This window comes from Pongo abelii, chromosome 20, assembly GCF_028885655.2.
Source record: "Pongo abelii isolate AG06213 chromosome 20, NHGRI_mPonAbe1-v2.0_pri, whole genome shotgun sequence".
Lineage (NCBI taxonomy): Eukaryota > Metazoa > Chordata > Mammalia > Primates > Hominidae > Pongo > Pongo abelii.
The window spans coordinates 12,594,056-12,615,122 of NC_072005.2; the positions used below are offsets into that span (position 1 = coordinate 12,594,056).

Here is a 21,067-nt window from a genome sequence, read left to right on the forward strand (position 1 = left end):
AGAAAAAAGAAAAGAAAAAGAAAGAGAGAAAGAAAGAAAGAGGGAGGGCCGGGCGCAGTGGCTCACGCCTGTAATCACAGCACTTTGGGAGGCCGAAGCGGATCACGAGGTCAGGAGATCCAGACCATCCTGGCTAACACGGTGAAACCCCGTTTCTACTAAAAATACAAAAAAAAATTAGCTGGGCGTGGTGGCGGGCGCCTGTAGTCCCAGCTACTCGAGAGGCTGAGGTAGGAGAATGGCATGAACCCGGGAGGCGCAGCTTGCAGTGAGCCGAGATCGTGCCATTGCACTCCAGCCTGGGCGACAGAGCAAGACTCCATCTCAAAAAAAAAAGAAAGAGAGAGAGAGAGAAAGAGGGAGAAAGGGAGAGAGAGAAGGAAGGAAGGAAAGAAGGAAGGAAGGAAGAGAAAGAAAGAAAGAGAGAGAGAGGCCAGGCATGGTGGCTCACACCTGTAATCCCAGCACTTTGGGAGGCCAAGGCGGGCGGCTTGCCTGAGCTCGGGAATTCGAGACCAACCTGGCCAACATGGTGAAACCCCGCCTCTACTAAAAATACAAAAAATTAGCTGGGCGTGGTGGCGGGCGCCTGTAGTCCCAGCTACTCGGGAGGCTGAGGCACGAGAATCACTTGAACCTGGGAGGCGGAGGTTGCAGTGAGTCAAGATCGTGCCACTGCACTCCAGCCTGGGTGACAGAGTGAGATTCCATCTCAAAAAAAAAAAAGAGAGAGAGAGAAAGAAAGGAAAGAAAGAAAGAAGGGAGGGAGGGAAAGAGAGAGAGAGAAAGAAAAAGAAAGAGGAAGGAAGGATGGATGGATGGATGGATGGATGGATGGATGGATGGATGGATGGAGGGATGGATGGATGGATGGATGGATGACACCAGTGCTGGGGAGGACATAGAGAAACTGGATCCTACTCCTACTCCTACTTTGGTGGTGGAAATGTAAAATGGTACAGAGAGCGCGGTGAGACGCAGAGCGCGGCAGGCTCCCCGAGTCCCAGGCAGGCAGATGAGCTGGAGGGCGGGGATGTCCCGGGACTGGCCGCGGCCCCTACCCCGCAGACACCGGGGCCCTAGCTGTGCCGGGCCGAGACGAAGCCCCAGCCGAGACGCAGCGCCTCTAGGGGGCTGCGGCAGCGGCGAGCGGGAAGCGAGGCGGTCCCGATGGGGCGTCAGGGTGCAGAGGGCCCTGGAGGCGGTCTAGGGACACAGGCTCGGCTGCCTTGCTTTAGACTAGGAAGCCGCGCAGACCTTCGTTCTACCAGACCTTCGTGTGGAAGAGAGAAATGGTAAAATGGCCTGGCACATGTGGTCCTGGAAATCCCCAACAGCCTTTGGGAAGATTTACTGACAGTCTATAGAAGGCCTGTGTAGGCCAGGCGCGGTGGCTCACGCCTGTAATCACGGCACTTTGGGAGGCCGAGACGGGTGAATCGCCTGAGGTCAGGAGTTCAAGACCAGCCTGACCAACATGGTGAAACCCCGTCTCTACTAAAAATACAAAAATTAGTTGGGCGTGGTGGCGGGCGCCTGTAATCCCAGCTTCTCCGGAGGCTGAGGCTGGAGAATCGCTTGCAGTGAGTCGAGCTCGCACCATTGCACTCTAGCCTGGGCAACAGGAGAGAAACTCCAGCTCAAAAAAAAAAAAAAAAAGAAGGCTTGTGTATATAATAGGAAAAAACTGCTCAACTTCCCCCTCAACCTAAAATTTTATTTATTTATTTAATTTTATTTATTTATTTATTTATTTATTTATTTACCTGAGACGGAGTTTCACTCTGTCACCCAGGCTGGAGTGCAGTGGCACAATCTCGGCTCACCACAACCTCCACCTTCCGGGTTCAAATGATTCTCCTTCCTCAGCCTCCTGAGTAGCTGTGACTACAGGCGCCTGCCACCACACCCGGCTAATATTTTGTATTTTTAGTAGAGATGGGGTTTCACCATCTTGGCCAGGCTGGTCTTGAACTCCTGACCTTGTGATCCACCCGCCTCACCCTCCCAAAGTGCTGGGATTACAGGCGTGAGCCACTGCGCCCAGCCTATTTAATTTTATTTTTTTGAGACGGAGTCTTGCTCTGTCACCCAGGCTGGAGTGCAGTGGTGCAATCTTGGCTCACTGCAACCTCTGCCTCCCGGATTCAAGCAATTCTCCTGCCTCAGCCTCCCGAGTAGGTGGTACTACAGGTGGCACCACCACGCCCAGCTAATTTTTGTATTTTTAGTAGAGACGGGGTTTCACCATGTTGGGCAGGCTAGTCTCGACCCCCTGACCTCGTGATCCGCCCGCCTCAGCCTCCCAAAGTGCTGGGATTACAGGCGTGAGCAACCGTGCCCGGGTTTTTTTTGTGTGTGTGTGTTTTTTTTGAGACAGAGTCTCACTCTGTCGCTCAGACTGGAGTGCAATGGTGGGATCTCAGCTCACTGCAACCCCCACCTCGCGGGTTCAAGTGATTCTCCTGCCTCAGCCTCCCAGGCATCTGGGATTACAGGCGCCCGCCACCACACCCCACTAATTTTTTTGTATTTTTGTAGAAATGGGGTTTCACCACGTTTACCAGGCTGGTCTCAAACTCATTACCTCAGGTGATCCGCTGGCCTCAACCTCCCAAAATGCTGGGATTACAGGCGCGAGCCAAGGCGCCTGGCCTTTCCTAGGAATTTTAAAACAAAATGTGCAAAACATATTCATTTACTAACTCTACATTTGTCATTGCACTCCACCCTGGGCAACAAGAACGAAACTCCAGGCCAGGCACGGTGGCTCACGCCTGTAATCCCAGCACTTGGGAGGCCAAGGCAGGTGGATCACCTGAGGTCAGGAGTTCGGGACTAGCCTGACTGACATGAAGAAACCCTGTCTCTACTAAAAAAGAAAAAAAAATACAAAAAATTAGCTGGGTGTGGTGGTGCATGACTGTAATCCCAGCTACTCAGGAGGCTGAGGCAGGAGAATCACTTGAACCCAGGAGGCAGAGGTTGCAGTGAGCCAAGATCGTGCCGTTGCACTCCAGCCTGGGCAACAAGAGTGAAACTCCATCTCAAAAAAAAAAAAAAAAAAAGAACAAAACTCCATCTCAAAAATAAATAAATAAATAAATAAAAAATAAAATTCCTATGAAATATTGTCTTCTGAAAATTTGAGCATTTTTGCCCACTGGGTTGATGGAGACAGAAAGGGTTCTAGGCCAGAATGTTCATATCTGGAAGACTTTCAAATTATAACTATTGTTACATGTTTGCAGTTTATTCAAGACTGCTGTTACATAGTGGAAAAATTAACTCCTTACTTCAAATGTCTAGTCTACCTAGATGTTTGGAAGTGTCCCATGTATATTAAATGTAGAGGTAGTGAAACATCACTTTGTAAATATCTTTTTGTTAAAATTTATAGGAAACACTGTCTTTTAGAAATTGAATTGTTTAACCACCTTTGTGAGCAGTATAGTACTGTGTATAGTTGCTCAATAGTTTAGAGGAGGTGGGAGGGAAGAAATTGCAAAAGGTAATAGGCCAGTGTGTTCATACTTGGACATTTTCAGACACTATTTTTCTGTATGTTTTGTGCATTTTGTTTTGCTCTGTATATAGCATATATAATGGGCAAATGCATCCTAATTTTGCAACATCTAATTGCTAGATGTTAAAGAGGTTGCCAGTGTATGATAAAGTACTTAGTAAATTTAGCATATTTTGTATACTTTGTGTTGAAATTCATAGGAAACTTGTCTTCTGTGAATGACTTTTGGATAGGAATGTGTTCAACCATCTCTAAGCATTACACATGCCTGTACTTGTCCACTGGATTGAAAGCAGAGAGAAGGAAGTGAAGAGGGAATGGTTCAAGGCCAAAATGGTCATATTTAGGAGATACCTCAGATTATAACCACGGTTACATGTGCGGAATTTTATTTAACGGTACTGTGTACATGGTGGACAAGTTAGATGAAATATCTAGTCTTTCTAGATATTTGGAAGTGCTTCATGTATTTAAAAGTAGTAGTAGAATAACACTGATTGTTTTTTGTTTTTGTTTTTGTTTGAGACGGAGTCTCACTCTGTCATCCAGGCTGGAGTGCAGTGGCGTGATATCGGCTCATTGCAACCTCCGTCTCCTGGGTTCAAGCAATTCTACTGCCTCAGCCTCCTGAGTAGCTGGGATTACAGGGGTGCACCACCATGCCCAGCTACCTTTTGTATTTTTAGTAGAGACAGGGTTTCACCATGTTGGCCAGGCTGGTCTTGAACTCCTGACCTCAGATGATCCACCCACCTAGGTCTCCCAAAGTGCTTGGATTACAGGCGTGAGCCACTGCGCCTGGCAAATAATACTTTTTGTAAATAACTTTTAAAAACTGATGGGGCTGGGGCCTGGCACGGTGGCTCACGCCTGTAATCCCAGCACTTTGGGAGGCTGAGGCAGGTGGATCACGAGGTCAGGAGATTGAGGCCATCCTGGCTAACATGGTGAAACCCTGTCTCTACTAAAAATACAAAAAATTAGCCGGGCGTGGTGGCGGGTGCCTGTAGTCCCAGCTACTCAGGAGGCTGAGGCAGGAGAATGGCGTGAACCTGGGAAGTGGAGGTTGCAGTGAGCCGAGACTGCACCACTGCACTCCAGCCTGGGTGACAGAGCGAGACTCTGTCTCAAAAAAAAAAAAAAAAAAAACTGATGGGGCTGGGCATGGTGGCTCATGCCTGTAATCCCAACACTTTGGGTGGCTGAGGCTGGTGAATCATTTGAGGTCAGGAGTTCCAGAACAGCCTGGCCAACATGGCGAAACCCTGTCTCTACTAAAAACACAAAAAGTAGCTAGGCTTGGTGGTGAGCGCCTGTAATCCCAGCTACTCAGGAGGCTGAGGCACAAGAATCGCTTGAACTCAGGAGGCAGAGACTGCAGTGAGCTGAGATCGTGCCACTGCACTTCAACCTAGGTGACAGAATGAGACTCTGTCTCAAAAAATAAAAAAAGAAAAGAAAAAAGAAAAAAAACTGGTGGAAAATACTGTTTGGAAGCAGAATTGTTGAACCACCTCTGTGAACAGTGTACTCTCTGTACTTGTTCATTGGGTTGACAGAGGTGGGTGAGATGAAATTTCCTGATTAGGACATTGTACTACAGCTATGCAACATGTTACCATTGGGAGAAAACGGCGTATTATTTCCTACATGTGAATCTGCAATGACTTCAAAATAAATTTTTGTTAAAAAGTACACCACTGGCCAGGTGCGGTGGCTCACGCCTGTAATCCAGCACTTTGGGAAGCTGAGGCGTGTGGATCAGGAGGTCAGGAGATAGAGACCATCCTGGCTAACATGGTGAAACCCTGTCTCTACTAAAAATACAAAAAATTTGCCGGGCGTGATGGCGGGCGCCTGTAGTCCCAGCTACTCGGGAGGCTGAGACAGGAGACTGGTGTGAACCCGGGAGGCGGAGCTTGCAGTCAGCGGAAATCGCACCACTGCACTCCAGCCTGGGCAACAGAGCGAGACTTCATCTCCAAAAAAAAAAAAGTACACCACTGGATTCTGCAAGCCTCCCGAGCACACGTCGGAAGCCGGCTCCCTCGCTGTCTGAATCACCAAGCTGTCTCCCCAGCTGTATTTCCAAAATGTCACTTTCTAACAAGCTGATGCTGGACAAGCTGGACGTGAAAGGGAAGCGGGTCGTTATGAGAGTCGACTTCAATTTTCCTATGAAGAACAACCAGATAACAAACAACCGGAGGATTAAGGCTGCTGTCCCAAGCATCAAATTCTGCTTGGACAATGGATCCAAGTCAGTAGTCCTTATAAGCCACCTAGGCTGGCCTGATGGTGTCCCTATGCCTGAGAAGTACTCCTCAGAGCCAGCTGCTGTAGAACTCAAATCTCTGCTGGGCAAGGATGTTCTGTTCTTGAAGGACTGTGTAGGCCCAGAAATGGAGAAAGCCTGTACCAACCCAGCTGATGGGTCTGTCATCCTGCTGGAGAACCTCCGCTTTCATGTGGAGGAAGAGGGAAGGGAAAAGTTGCTTCTGGGAACAAGGCTAACGCTGAGCCAACCAAATTAGAAGCTTCCAAGCTTCACTTCCCAAGCTAGGGGATGTCTACGTCAACGATGCTTTTGGCACTGCTCACAGAGCCCACAGCTCCATGGCAGAAGTCAATCTGCCACAGAAGGCTGGTGGTTTTTTGATGAAGAAGGAGCTGAACTACTTTGCCGAGGCCTTGGAGAGCCCAGAGTGACACTTCCTGGCCATCCTGGGAAGAGCTAAAGTTGCAGACAAGATCCAGCTGATCAAGAATATGCTGGGCAAAGTCAATGAGATGATTATTGGTGGTGGAATGGCTTGTACCTTCCTTAAGGTGCTCAGCAACATGGAGACTGGCACTTCTCTGTTTGATGAAGAGGGAGCCAAGATTGTCAAAGACCTAATGTCCAAAGCTGAGAAGAATGGTGTGAAGATTATCTTGCCTGTTGACTTTGTCACTGCTGGCAAGTTTGATGAGAATGCCAAGACTGGCCAAGCCACTGTGGCTTCTGGCATACCTGCTGGCTGGCTGGGCTTGGACTGTGGTCCTGAAAGCAGCAAGAAGTATGCTGAGGCTGTCACTCAGGCTAAGCAGATTGTGTGGAATGGTCCTGTGGGGTTTTTTGGGATTTTTTGTTTGTTTGTTTGTTTTTTGAGATGGAGTCTCACTCTGTCACCCAGGCTGGAGTGCAATGGCATGGTCTTGGTTCACTGCAACCTCCGCCTCCCTGATTCAAGTGATTCTCCCGCCTCAGCCTCCCGAGTAGCTGGGACTACTGGCGCACGCCACCACACCCGGCTAATTTTTGTATTTTTAGTAGAAACCGGGGTTTCACCATGTTGGCCAGGCTAGTCTCGAACTGCTGACCTCGTGATCTGCCCACCTCGGCCTCCCAAAGTGCTGGGATTACAGGCGTGAGCCACCGTGCCCGGCCTTCTGTGGGGGTTTTTGAAAGGGAAGCTTTTGCCCGGGGAATCAAAGCCCTCATGGACGAGGTGGTGAAAGCCGCTTCTAGGGGCTGCATCACCATCATAGGTGGTGGAGACACTGCCACCTGCTGTGCAAAATGGAACATGGAGGATAAAGTCAGCCAGGTGAGCACTGGGGGTGGTGCCAGTTTAGAGCTCCTAGAAGGTAAAGTCCATCCTGGGGTGGATGCTCTCGGCAATATTTAGTACTTTCCTGCCTTTTAGTTCCTGTGCACAGCCCCTAAGTCAACTTAGCATTTTCTGCATCTCCACTTGGCATTAGCTAAAACTTTCCATGTCAAGATTCAGCTAGTGGCCAAGAGATGCAGTGCCAGGAACCCTTAAATGGTTACACAGAATCTCAGCTCATCTTTACTGCAAAAATTCAAAAAGTGAGGCTGGAGGATCACTTGAGCCCGGGAGGTCGAGGCTGCAATTAGCCATAATCTTGCCATTGCACTACCTAGGAGTGACATCCTGTCTTGAAAAAAAAACCAACAACAACAAACTGGCACTCCACATTCAAAGGGAAGAGAATTAAACTCCACTATTTAAAGGGACTAAATGTTTCTGTCTCCCACCTCCAATAAATTAATATAATAAATCCCTACTCTCCAGTGTGCTGGTATTTGGAGATGGGGCCTCTGAGAGATAATTGGTGAGGTCATGAGGGTGGGGCACTCATGATGGAATGAGTTACCTTATAAGAAGAGACACCAGGGCCGGGTGCGGTGGCTCACGCCTGTAATCCCAGCACTTTGGGAGGCCGAGGCGGGCAGATCATGAGGTCAGGAGATCGAGACCATTGTGGCTAACACTGTGAAACCCCATCTCTACTAAAAGTACAAAAAATTAGCTTGGCATGGTGGCAGGTGCCTGTGGTCCCAGCTACTTGGGAGGCTGAGGCAGGAGAATGGCGTGAACCCAGGAGGCGGAGCTTGCAGTAAACGGAGATCGTGCCACTGCACTCCAGCCTGGGTGACAGAGCAAGACTCTGTCTCAAAAAAAAAAAAAAAAAAAGAAGAGACACCAGGCTGGGTGCGGTGGCTCACACCTGTAATCTCAGCACTTTGGGAAGCTGAGGCAGGAGGATCCTTTGAGCCCAAGAGTCTGAGGTTGCAGTGAGCCATGATTGTGCCACAGCACTCCAGCCTGCGGACAAAGCGAGACCCTGCCTCAATAATAATAATAATAGGCCGAGTGTGGTGGCTCACACCTGTAATCCCAGCACTTTGGGAGGCCTAGGTGGGCGGATCACCTGAGAACAGGAGTTTGAGACCAGTCTGACCAAAATGGTGAAACCCCATCTCTACTAAAGATACAAAAATTAGCCGGGCATGGTGGCAGGCACCTGTAATCCCAGCTACTTCGGAGGCTGAGGCAGGAGAATCACTTGAACCCAGGAGGCGGAGGTTGAAGTGAGCCAAGATCGCTCCACTGCACTTCATCCTGGATGACAGGGTGAGACTCCGTCTCAAATAATACTACTACTAATAAATAAAAATAATAATGAAAAGACACCAGAGACCTCTCTTTCTCTCTGTCTTTCTCTCTGTCACCCCCATGCCCTCTTCCCAACTTGAGGACACAACCAGAAAGTAGCCATCTTTGAGCCAGGAAGAAAGCCCTCACCAAGAACAGAATCTACTGTCATTTTGACCTTGGACTTCGTGGTGTCAAGAATCGTATTTTGTTATCGTATTGTATTTTGTTATTTTGTAATCGTATTGTATTTTGTTATAGTGGCTCAAGTAGAGTAAAAGACAGAAATGGCAAGAAAGTTAAACCTATCCCACTAGAGGTTTGTCATGGAGGGGACAGAGCGTTGGGTTTAGGCCTGAGCTTTGGAGTTGGAAAGAATTGAGTTCATACCTAGGCTGGGGACCTTCAACAAGTCCCTTGAGTTCTCTGAACCTCAGTAGCTCCTTCTGTAAAAGGAAGATAATAAAGCTGTTGTGAATGCACCTTGAAACTGCAAGACACATGTCTAAGCACCAGGTAGGCACTCAATAAATAGAGGTGGTGCTATTCTTTTTATTAATGTCTTTCTAGTTGGTCATGCTAATGATATAGTGGGACAGGAAGAACTGGGTCTTCAAGACTTCAGGTGCCAGGCTGAGGAGCTCGGACTTGCACTTGAGAGTACTAGGGAGTCATGGGAGGTGTGTGAGCAGGGAAGAGATAGAAAAATGTCCCTTTGGTGCTGGGGTGAATGACTAGGAATTGAAGTTTGGGAGACCAAGGAGGACACTTTGACAGGTATCCAGGTGAGTGTCTAGACCTGGGTGGTGGCAATCGGGATGATGGAAGTGAGAAGAAATAAGTAGGCCGGGCTTGGTGGCTCATGCCTGTAATCCCAGCACTTTGGGAGGCCAAGGTGGGTGGATCACCTGCGGTCAGGAGTTCAAGACCAGCCTGGCCAACATGGTGAAACCCTGTCTCTAGTAAAAATACAAAAATTACCCAGGTGGGGCCGGGCGCAGTGGCTAACGCCTGTAATCCCAGCACTTTGGGAGGCCTAGGCGGGAGGATCATGAGATCAGGTGTTCGAGACCAGGCTGGCCAACATGGTGAAACTCTGTCTCTACTAAAAATACAAAAATTAGCCAGACGTGGTGGTGCGTGTCTGTAATACCAGCTACTCGGGAGGCTGAGGCAGGAGAACTGTTTCAACCCAGGAGGTGGAGGTTGTTGTGAGCCGAGATCATCCTACTGCACTCCAGCCTGGGCAACAAGAGTGAAACTCTGTCTCAGAAAAAGAAAAAAAATATTATCCAGGCATGGCGGCGGGTACCTGTAATCACAGCTGCCCGGGAGGCTGAGGCAGGAGAATCACATGAACCCGGGAGGTGAAAGTTGCAGTGAGCTGAGATTGCACCACTGCACTCCAGCCTGGGTGACAGAGTGAGGCTCCGTCTCAAAAATAATAATAATAATAATAATAAATAAATACATACATACATACATAAGTAGTTAAGTAGTTCAGGATGAGTATTGGGTATAGGGCTTGAATGGTAACTCCACGACCCAGGTCGGAAGTAGCAGTTAAGAGGGGTTGGGGTCGGGGTATCAGTGTCAGTTTTCACTTTGCCTAGAATGTTTTTTCTCGTTGTGTCTTCCTGAAATATTCTTACTGGTCCTTGGAGACACTGCCCAAAGATCCCTCCTCTGAGAATCTCCCTGGAACATGTGTGGTCCTGCAAAGCTGCTGCTCATGATGTTATCCTAGAAACATCCAAACCCCGGCATATGAGTTTCTCTAGGGCAGTCTCTGGCTGGTTCCATTGTAGGATCTGTCCACGCCCTGCATATGCCTGGTACCAAAAAAGGAAACTGGGTCTGCAGGACGTTGCTGCAGTTCAGGCGTTGGCCGCGTGGTGGCAGAAGTGCACAGGTCAAAGCGTCTGGAAAAAGCCCTCAGGCTGCAGGACCAGCGGAGCATCACCGAGGACGTCCCTGGTTGAGAACTACGTCTTTGTATTCGTTTCAAAGGGGCGCGAGGCACTAGGATCCAGTTTTGTCCACCTAACCCACCCACCCAGCGACACACGCCCCGCAGCCCATAGCTGGAGGATATTTACGCAAAACCTAAATCAGATCAGTCTTTCCTCTGCTCAGAACATTTTTTTTTTTTGAGGGAGGGAGTCTTGCTCTGTCGCCCAGACTGGAGTGCAATGGTGCAATCTCGGCTTACTGCAACCTCCGCCTCCCAGGTTCATGTAACTCTCCTGCCTCAGCTTCCCGAATAGCTGGGATTACAGATGTGCGCCACCACGCCCAGCTAATTTTTGTATTTTTAATAGAGACAGGGTTTCACCATGTTGGTCGTGCTGGTCTCGAACTCCTAACCTCAAATGATCCACCCGCCTTGGCCTCCCAAAGTGCTGGGATTACAGGCATGAGCCACCGCGCCCAGCCTGCTCAGAACCATTTGTGGCTCCCACTTAACCCAGTGGGAGTGCTGAAATAACCTAAACATTTTACATGGCATTTACAAATGTGATATTTTATTCTTTAATCCTTTAAAATCTCTCCATCAATAAAACTCTTCAGAAGTCCTTAGCAGTTGTTACAAATCTAAAATACAAATATACAAATAAGTGGTAATGTATGTTCTCTCAAACATTCTGACACTACTTCTAAACTCAACCAAATTGTGATATACTTTTCCATTTAAAATTACCAGTCTTGGCTGGACACGGTGGCTGACGCCTGTAATCCCAGCACTTTGGGAGGCCAAGGCTGGTGGATCAACTGAGGTCAGGAGTTCAAGACCAGCCTGGCCAACATGATGAAACACCGTCTCTACTAAAAATACAAAAAAGTTAACCGGGTGTGGTGGCTGGCGCCAATAATCTCAGTTACTTGGGAGGCTGAGGCAGGAGAATCGCTTGAGCCTGGAAGGCAGAGGTTGCAGTGGGCTGAGATTGCGCCATTGCACTCCAGCATGGGCAACAAAAGTGAAACTCCGTCTTTTTTTTTTTTTTTTTTTTTTTTTTGAGACAGAATCTCGCTCTGTTGCCAGGCTGGAGTGCAGTGGCGTGATCTCAGCTCACTGCAACCTCTGCCTCCTGGGTTCAAGCGATTCTCCTGCTTCAGCCTCCTGAGTAGCTGGGACTACAGGTGTGTGCCACCATGCCTAGCTACTTTTTTGTATTTTTAGTAGAGACGGGGGTTTCACCATGTTGGCCAGGATGGTCTCGATCTCTTGACCTCGTGATCCACCTGCCTTGGCCTCCCAAAGTGCTGGGATTACAGGTATCAGCCACCGTGCCCAGCGAAACTCCGTCTTTAAAAAAAAAAAAAAAATGACCAGTCCTGGCCAGGCGCAGGTGTCTCCCGCCTATAATCCCAGCATTCTGGGAGGCCGAAGCATGTGGATCACTTGAGGTCAGGAGTTCAAGAACAGCCTGGCCAATGTGGTAAAACCCCGTCTCTACTAAAAACACGAAAATTAGCCGGGCATTGTGGTGCATGCCTGTAATCCCAACTATTTGGGAGGCTGAGGCAGGAGAGTCACTTGAACCCAGAAGGTGGAGGTTGCAGTGAGCCGAGATCATGTCAATGCACTCCAGCCTGGGTGATAGAGCAAGACTCCATCTCAGAAAAAAAAAAAAGGCTGGGCGCGGTGGCTCACACCTGTAATCCTAGCACTTTGGGAGGCTGAAGTGGGCAGATTGCCTGAGCTCAGGAGTTCAAGACCAGCTTGGGCAACGTGGCAAAACCCTGTCTCTAGTAAAAATACAAAAATTAACCAGGCATGGTGGCGGGCACCTGTAATCATAGCTGCCCAGGATGCCCAGGAGGCTGAGGCAGGAGAATCACCTGAACTTGGGAGGTGGCGGTTGCAGTGAGCTGAGATCGTGCCCACTGCCTTCCAGCCTAGGCAACAGAGTGAGAGTCTGTCTCAAAAAAAAAAAAAAAAGTATTGAACTGTGGTTAATGATGTGAGCAATGAAGAATTAGGAGGGAAGTGTACAGACTTGTGTAATTTATATTAACATGCGTAAAAATCGAGATGTATGAAGCGATATCTACAAAGAGATTAAAACAAGCTGGGCGCGGTGGCTCATGCCTGTAATCCTAGCACTTTGGGAGGCCGAGGCAGGCGGATCACCTGAGGTCGGGAGTTTGAGACCAGCCTGACCAGCATGGAGAAAACCTCTCTCTACTAAAAATATAAAATTAGCCAGGTGTAGTGGTGCATGCCTGTAATCCCAGCTACTCAGGAGGCTGAAGCAGGAGAATCCCTTGAACCTGGGAGGCAGAGGTTGCGGTGAACCGAGATCATGCCATTGCACTCCAGCCTGGGCAACAAGAGTGAAACTCCATCTCAAAAAAAGAAAAAAAAAAACAAAACACAAATACATTTAAATATTAATTGCATTATCTAGGGGTATGTGGGTGTTTAAGAGAACCTAAATCCTCTTATCCATAATAGCTACACCATTTTACATTCCCACTAACAATGAAAAGCATTCCAAATTCTATGGATCCTCACCAGCACTTGTTATTTTCTGTGATTTTGAGGAACGTGAAGAATTATTTCTTTGTGCTTTTGATCTTTGTTTCTCTTATGACTTGTGATGTTGAACATCTATTCCTATGGAGGCTTTTTTTTTGCTTTTTTTTTGCATTTTTTAGAGACAGGGTCTCACTCTTTCACCCTGGAGTGCAGTAGTGCAATCATAGCTCACTGCAGCCTCGAACTCCTGGACTCAAAAGACCCTCCTGCCTTGATCCCAAAATGCTGGGATTATAGGCATGAGCTACTGTGCCGGCCAATATCAAGACACTTTTCCAAGTGATGAGACCAGCCATTTAGTCTATCCTTAAAGAACTGACTCATGGAAATTTAATCATGTCAATAGTCTTTTTTACATTATTAACCAAACAAAAATGAGTTCCTTTTAAAGATTTTTTTAAGATTAGGAAATAGCTGGGCTTGGTGGCTCAAGCCTGTAATCCCAGCACTTTGGGAGACTGATTGCTTAAATCCAGGAGTTTGAAACTAGCCTGGCCAACATGCCGAAATCCTGTCTTCACAAAAAAAAAACAAAAAATTATTGAGGTGAGGTGGTGCATACCTGTAATCTCAGCTACTAGGGAGGCTGAGGTGGGAGGATCACCTGAGCCTGGGGAGGTTGAGGCTGCAGTGAGCCCTGATCCTACCACTGTACTCCAGCCTGGGAAACAAAGTGAGATCCTGCCTCCCAGAAAAAGTTGGAGCAGGGAGGCCAGGCACAGTGGCTCACGCCTGTAATCCTAGCACTTTGGGAGGCCGAGGTGGGTGGATCATGAGGTCAGGAGATGGAGACCATCCTGGCTAACATGGTGAAACCCCGTCTCTACTAAAAATACAAAATTAGCCAGGGGTGGTGGCGGGCGCCTGTAGTCCCAGCTACTCGGGAGGCTGAGGCAGAAGAATGGTATGAACCCGGGAGGTGGAGCTTGCAGTGAGCCGAGATCATGCCACTGCACTCCAGCCTGGGCGACCGAGCAAGACTCCGTCTCAAAAAAAAAAAAAAAAAAAAATTGGAGCGGGGAGGAGGAGCCACATCAGGATGGTACGGTGGATGCCTAATGATTTTGCAATAAAACTCTCACAAAATTGTTTTTGTTCGACAAAAGGAATGTGCAGGAGCACTGTCATGGTGGTGAAGGACTCTCTGATGAAGCCTTCCTGGATATTTTTCTGTCAAAGCTTTGACTGGCTTTCTCAAAACACTCATAATAAGCAGAGGTTTTTATTCTTTGACCTTCCACAAGGTCACACTTAGTACTATGTTTTTTGTTTTGGCTGGGTTTTTTTGAGACAGTCTCACTCTGTCACCCAGGCTGGAGTGCAGTGGCCGGATCTTGGCTCACTGCAACCTCTGCCTCCCAGGTTCAAGCGATTGTACTGCCTCAGCTTCCCAAGTACCTGGGATTACAGGCGTGCGGCACCATGCCCGGCTAATTTTTGTATTTTTGGTAGAGATGGGGGTTCTCTGTCTTGGCCAGGGTGGTCTCGAAATCCTGGCTTCAAGTGATCCTCCCACCAAGGCCTCCTGAGGAGCTAGGATTACAGGCGTGAGACACTGTAACTGGCTGGTACTATGTTTTGAACATAGGAATTGTGAGGCCTCTAGCTTTGTTCTTGTTTTTCAAGATTGTTTTGGATATTTGAGATCCTTGGAAGTTTCATATACATTTTGAGATTCCTTTTTCTATTTTTGCAAAAAAAAAGCCATTGAATTTGTTATGAATTGCATTGAATCTGTGCATCACTTTGAGTAGTGATTTACAATTGGATAATTTCACAATATTAAGTAGTCTAATCTATGAACTTGGGATGTTGTGAGAATACAGAGAAAAACAAATCAACACAATACCTCTGAGTGTTAGGGTTTTCCATACACACCCAGCAAGCGATTCTGCAGAGGATTCTCCAGCCGACACCAGCTAGATATCCTCAAATTCTATTCAATTCCAATACTATCTATCTGGAGATAGCATCACATCCCAAAGATTAAGGACAATGTTCCTCAAGACTGTCCCTCATCTTAGATGCCAGTCACAAGCCAGGGCCTCTAGAACTTCTGACCGACCGGCTTAAACATTGGGGTTCCGAAAACCCCTTCCTTGAGTTTGATTAGTGTGATACTTGAGTGTCAACGTGATTGAAGGATGCAAAATATTGTCCCTGGGTGTGTCTGTGAGGGTGTTGCCAAAGGAGATTAACATTTAAGTCAGCGGACTGGGAGAGGCAGACCCACCCTCAGTTTGGGTGGGCACCATCTAATCAGCTGCCAGCGTGGCTAGAATAAAGCAGGCAGAAGAAAATGCAAGGAGCTGACTTGTTGAGTCTTCCCGTCTTCATCTTTCTCTTTCTCCTGTGCTGGATGCTTCCTGCCCTCAAACATCAGACTTCAAATTCTTCAGCTTTTGGATTCTTGGACGTACAGCAGTGATTTGCCAGGGTCTCTCGGGCCTTTGGCCACAGACCGAAGGCTACACTGTCGGCTTCCCTAACTTTTGAGGTTTTGGGATTTAGACTGATCCACCGCTGGCTTCCTTGCTCCTCAACCTATAGACTATCGTGGGACTTTACCTTGTGATTCTGTGAGTCAATTCTAATAAACTCCCTTTCATATATACAGATATCCTACTAGTCTTTCCCTCTAGAGAACCCTGACTAGTCCGATTTGCTAGAACAGCTCAGAAAACTCAGAGAAACACATTAGTTTAATGTACCCCCTTTTTTTTTCTGAGACGGGGTCTTGCCTTGTTGCCCAGAGTGGTCTTGAACTCCTGGGCTCAAGCGATCCTCCTGCCTCAGCCTCATGCCACTGTGCCCAATTTTGTTTACCCACTTATTACAAAGAATATTACAAAAGATACAGGTGAACAGCTGGATGGAAGAGATGTATGACTCTAGGTGTGACACCCTTCAGGAACCTCCACATGTTCAGCTCCCCAGAAGCTCCTGAACCCAGGCCTTTTGAGTTGAATGGAGTCATCATTACGTGGTCATGACTGATTACATTATTGCCCATTGATTATCAACTTAACGTTCAGTCCATCTCCCCACTCTGGAGGTCCAAAGGAATGGAGCTGAAAGTTCCAATCCTATAATCACATGGTTAGTTCCCTTGCTACCTGCCCCCATCCTGAGGCTATCCAGCAGGCCCAAGCCATCAGTCAACTCATTAGCATACAAAATGTCACTTACCACTTTTGAGACTCAAAAAATTTTAGGGGTTATATGACAAGAAACAGGAAGAAGATTGCTGTGGTGTGAAGACAGTAGGGACACCTTTTATTAGCGGCCTGTGGACCCCAAGCATGGAAATAAAGAAAAATCCTGAGTTTGTTTAAAGGAAATTCTAGGCACCTAGTGAAGCCATGAGAAGCAAATTAAGTAACTTGTTAAACAAGAAGGTAATAGACCTAAAATAATAGCTCAGGAGGTTAGAGGCCCAGAGATGTTTGCTTTCCCTATGTAAACTAAGGATAACATCTTTTTTATTTATTTATTTTTTTGGGAGGGAGTCTTGCTCTTTCACCCAGGCCAGAGTGCAGTGGCACTATCTCGGCTCATTGCAAGCTCTGCCTCCCGGGTTCACGCCATTCTCCTGCCTCAGCCTCCCGAGTAGCTGGGACTACAGGCACCCACCACCATGCCCGGCTAATTTTTTGTATTTTTAGTAGAGACGGGGTTTCACTGTGTTCGCCAGGATGGTCTCGATCTTCTGACCTTGTGATCCGCCCACCTCGGCCTCCCAAAGTGCTGGGATTACAGGCGTGAGCCACCGCGCCCGGCAGGATAACATCTTAACATATGTCCCGGAGTTGTCTTTCAGAGGCTTGGAACCCCACTGAAGACCCCCGCTGAACAGATCCATTCACTGGCACAGACTCCTAGATAAGGAAGAAGTGAAGACTAAACTTGACCTTTGTTCTGTTTCTTCCTTGGGGGATTAGATAAAGTCACTCCCTGTAACCAGTTATTTTTCTACTGACCCCTGTCAGGCCTCTGAGCCCAAACCTGCACGAATACATCCAGATGGCCTGAAGCAAGTGAAGAATCACAAAAGAAGTGAAAATGGCTGGTTCCTGCCTTAACTGACATTACCTTGTGAAATTCCTTCTCCTGGCTCAGAAATTCCTTCTCTTGGCTCAGAAGCTCCCCCACTGAGCACCTGGTGACCCCCCACCCCTGCCCGCCAGAGAACAACCCCCTTTGACCGTAATTTTCCACTACCTACCCAAATCCTATAAAACAGCCCCACCCCTATCTCTCTTCACTGACTTTTTGGACTCAGCCTGCCTGCACCCAGGTGAAATAAACAGCTTTATTGCTCACACAAAGCCTGTTTGGTGGTCTCTCACCGATTTTTCTTTTTTTTAATCTTATGACCTCATTTTTCTCAGAGATGAAGTCTTGCTATGTTGCCTAGGCTGGTCTTGAAATCCTGGCCTCAAGTGATCCTCTTGCCTAGGCCTCCCAAAGTGCTGGCATTACAGGCACGAGCCACCGCACCTAACTTAAAATTTTTTTTTTTTTGAAACGGAGATTCACTCTTGTTGCCCAGGCTGGAGTGCAATGGCGTGATCTCAACTCACTGCAACTTCTACCTTCCGAGTTCAAGCGATTCTCCTGCCTCAGTCTCCCAAGCAGCTGGGATTACAGACATGAGCCACTTTCCCAGCCTAGCTTAAATTTTTAAACAAAACTTCTCTCTTCCTTTTTTTTTGTTTGTTTGTTTTTGAGATGGAATCCCGCTCTGTTGCCCAGGCTAGAGTGCAATGGCGTGATCTGGGTTCACTGCAACCTCCGCCTCCCGGGTTCAAGCTATTCTCATGTCTCAGCCTCCCGAGTAGCTGGGATTACAGGCGCCCACCACCACACCTGGCTAATTTTTGTATTTTTAGTACAGACCGGTTTTCACCATGTTGGTCAGGTTGGTCTCGAACTCCTGACCTCAGGTGATCCGCCTGCCTCGGCCTCCCAAAGTGCTGGGATTACAGGCGTGAGCCACGGCGCCCGGTTTACTTCTCTCTTCCTTAACCAATTGCAAATGTGATCTTTGAATCTACCTGTGACTTATGAGCCCCACTTCAAGATATTCCATCCTTTTAAGCTTTATACCACTGTGTAACTTCCATGTACTGACTTATGATTTTTGCCTGTAGCCTCTGCTTTCCTGAAATTTACCCGTCTTTTCTGTGTGTGTCTGTGTTTCCCCTGCTGTCTTTACAATACTCCTGCCTTTAAAAACTCTTACCTGCGGCCAGGTGCGGTGGCTTACCCCTATAATCCCAGCACTTTGGGAGGCCAATGTGGGCAGATCACCCGAGGTCAGGAGTTCAAGACCAGCCTGGCCAACATGGTGAAACTCCGTCTCTACTAAAAATACAAAAAATTAGCCAGGCGTGGTGGCACGTGCCTGTAATCCCAGCTACTTGGGGGCGGCGGGGGGAAGGCTGAGGCAGGAGAATTGCTTAAACCCAGGAGGCAGAGGTTGCAGTGAGCTGAGATTGCGCCATTGCACTCCAGCCTGGGTGACAGAGCAAGATTCCGTCTCAGAAAAACAAAACAAAACAAAACACCCAAAAAACTCTTACCTGCAAGCTATTGGGAGCTCAAGTCAGGCCAGGTGAGGTGGTTCACTCCTGTAATCCCAGCACTTTGGGAGGCCAAGGCTGGTGGATCACAAGGTCAGGAGATCGAGACCAGCCTGACCAACATGGTGAAACCCCATCTAAAAATACAAAAAATTACAAATACTAAAAATACAAAAAATTAGCCAGGTGTGGCGGCACGCGCCTGTAGTCCCAGCTACTTGGGAGGCTGAGGCAGGAGAATAGCTTGAACTCGGGAGGTGGAGGTTGCAGTGAGCTGAGATCGTGCCACTGCACTCCAGCCTGGGCGACAGAGTGAGACTCTGTCTCAGCACTCCTGCCTGGGCCACAGAGCAAGACTCTGTCTCAAAATAAATAAATAAATAAATTATAGAGTGTACCTTCTTACATTTACTGGGATTCCTAGATATAACTGATTCCTGGGATTGATTAATCCCATGAAGGATTGTCAGTTAGTGCATTACAGAGATGTTAAAATTAAAAATTTTAACACGGGAGGTGGAGGTTGCAGTGAGCCGAGATCACACCACTGAACTCCAGCCTGGGCAACAGGGAGACTCCATATATTAATTAATTAATTAATTAATTAAATGGGGCCTAGCTATGCTGACCAGGCTGGTCTCAACTTCCTGGGGTCAAGTAATGCTCCCACCTTGTGTCCTAAAGCACTGGGATTACAGGCATGAGCTACTATGCCCGGCCTCACGTTGACATCTGATCTCCAAAGCAGCTGTTTTGAGAGGAGCGGCCAGGTGGCAGGTGTTTGGGTCAAAAAGGCAACTCTATCACGATAGATTAACGCCCTTCTGTTATTGCTTTCGCAGGAATGGTTCCCACGAGAGTAGGTTATTAAAGGGTCTGTCTTCCTTGATGTCCTCTTACTTCCTGTCTCACCACGTCATCTCTGCACACGCTAGCTCCCCTTCTGCTTTCTGCTGCAAATGTAGGCAGGTGAAACCCTCCCCAGATGCAGCCTGAACAAGATTTTACTAATGAGAAGAGCACGAAGTCTTTCATGAGGGATCTACCCTATGACTTAAACACCTCCCATTAGGCCTAAAACCACTACACCAGACCATATTTCAATGAACTATGGAGAAGACGTTGAAACCCTAGCAGGAATTTCCTGGATGACAACAGATGCTTTACATAATTTAACAATACTGGGATTTATTCAGGTTTGAATAGTTTGTTGAGCTACAGGAATGCCACAGGGGTTGTCCCTTATAACCCAGAGGATCAGGGTCTCTGTTGAGATGGAGGCATGGGCGGCGGCAGCAGCAGAGGTACTTAAAGGTCCAGCTGAGTGTGAACTTCAGGACACCATCTAATGGTAGCTTCCCCACCTTCTCTTCTTTCTCATTTTTTCTTTTTTTGAGATGTAGTCTCACTCTGCTGCCCAGGTTGACGTGCAGTAGGGCAATCTTAGCTCACTGCAACCTCCACCTCCCAGGTTCAAGTGATACTCCTGCCTCAGCCTCCTGAGTAGCTGCGATTACAGGTGTAAGCCACCATGCCCAGCCTTCTCACTTTTTTTTTTTTTTTTTTTTTTTTTGAGACGGAGTCTTACTCTGTCGCCCAGGCTGGAGTGCAGCGGTGCGATCTCGGCTCACTGCAACCTCCGCCTCCCAGGTTCAAGAGATTCTACTGCCTCAGCCTCCCGAGTAGCTGGAATTACAGGCGTCCACCACTATGCCAAGCTAATGTTTGTATTTTTAGTAGAGATGGGTTTCACCATAACGGGCAGGCTGGTCTCAAACTTCTGATCTCAGGTGATCTGTCTGCCTTGGCCTCCCAAAGTAGTGGGATTACAAGCGTGAGCCACTGCCACGACACCTGGCTCTTTCTCATTTTCAAATGACTGCTCTTTCAGGAATGACCACTAATGGGGCCCCAACATGCACAAGATAAAATCTCACCACCAGCCCCCACCACCAGACCTATAGGACAAGGCCAAGCATCAGTCCCAGCTTCATTCTACATAGAAAGGCAAAGTGAAAACTCCTAGCCCCAGACCATTTTAAGGAGGGCCCAAGTCCAATACTCCTGCTCCTAAATGCCAAAGACTTATAGAAACTGCCATCTTTGGTTGGCTAAATCTGGAACACAACTTTGTTCGGCCTCAACAATGGAACACAGAGCAGCAAGCAGCAGCAGCTCAAAGAGCATGCTGGCCACCAGGTAGCAGAGCAGGTTAGCACCTGAGAGAAAGGGAAAGCTGACCCATTGCATGGTGACCATCTAGACATCCTGCTGACAGTGCCAACTGTTATGGTTGCCTGAAAAGGTGTGCTTCGGATGTTGACACTGAGGGCTATGTGGTGCACATATACACCGAGAGTATGAAAAGGCTTATTACAAAAATGAGTTCTCAGGGAGAACAGTGCAGGGCTCTCAAGCAAATGTGACATGAATTGAGAGCAAGGAAGATGGCATTCCTGTCCCTTTT

General features: G+C 47.8%; 1 pseudogene; it reads left to right on the plus strand.

Moving 5' to 3' along the window:
* The first annotated feature begins 5,577 nt into the window (after nucleotides 1–5,577).
* On the plus strand, nucleotides 5,578–7,344 carry LOC100440052 (phosphoglycerate kinase 1-like; annotated as a pseudogene).
* The last annotated feature ends 13,723 nt before the right edge of the window (nucleotides 7,345–21,067 follow it).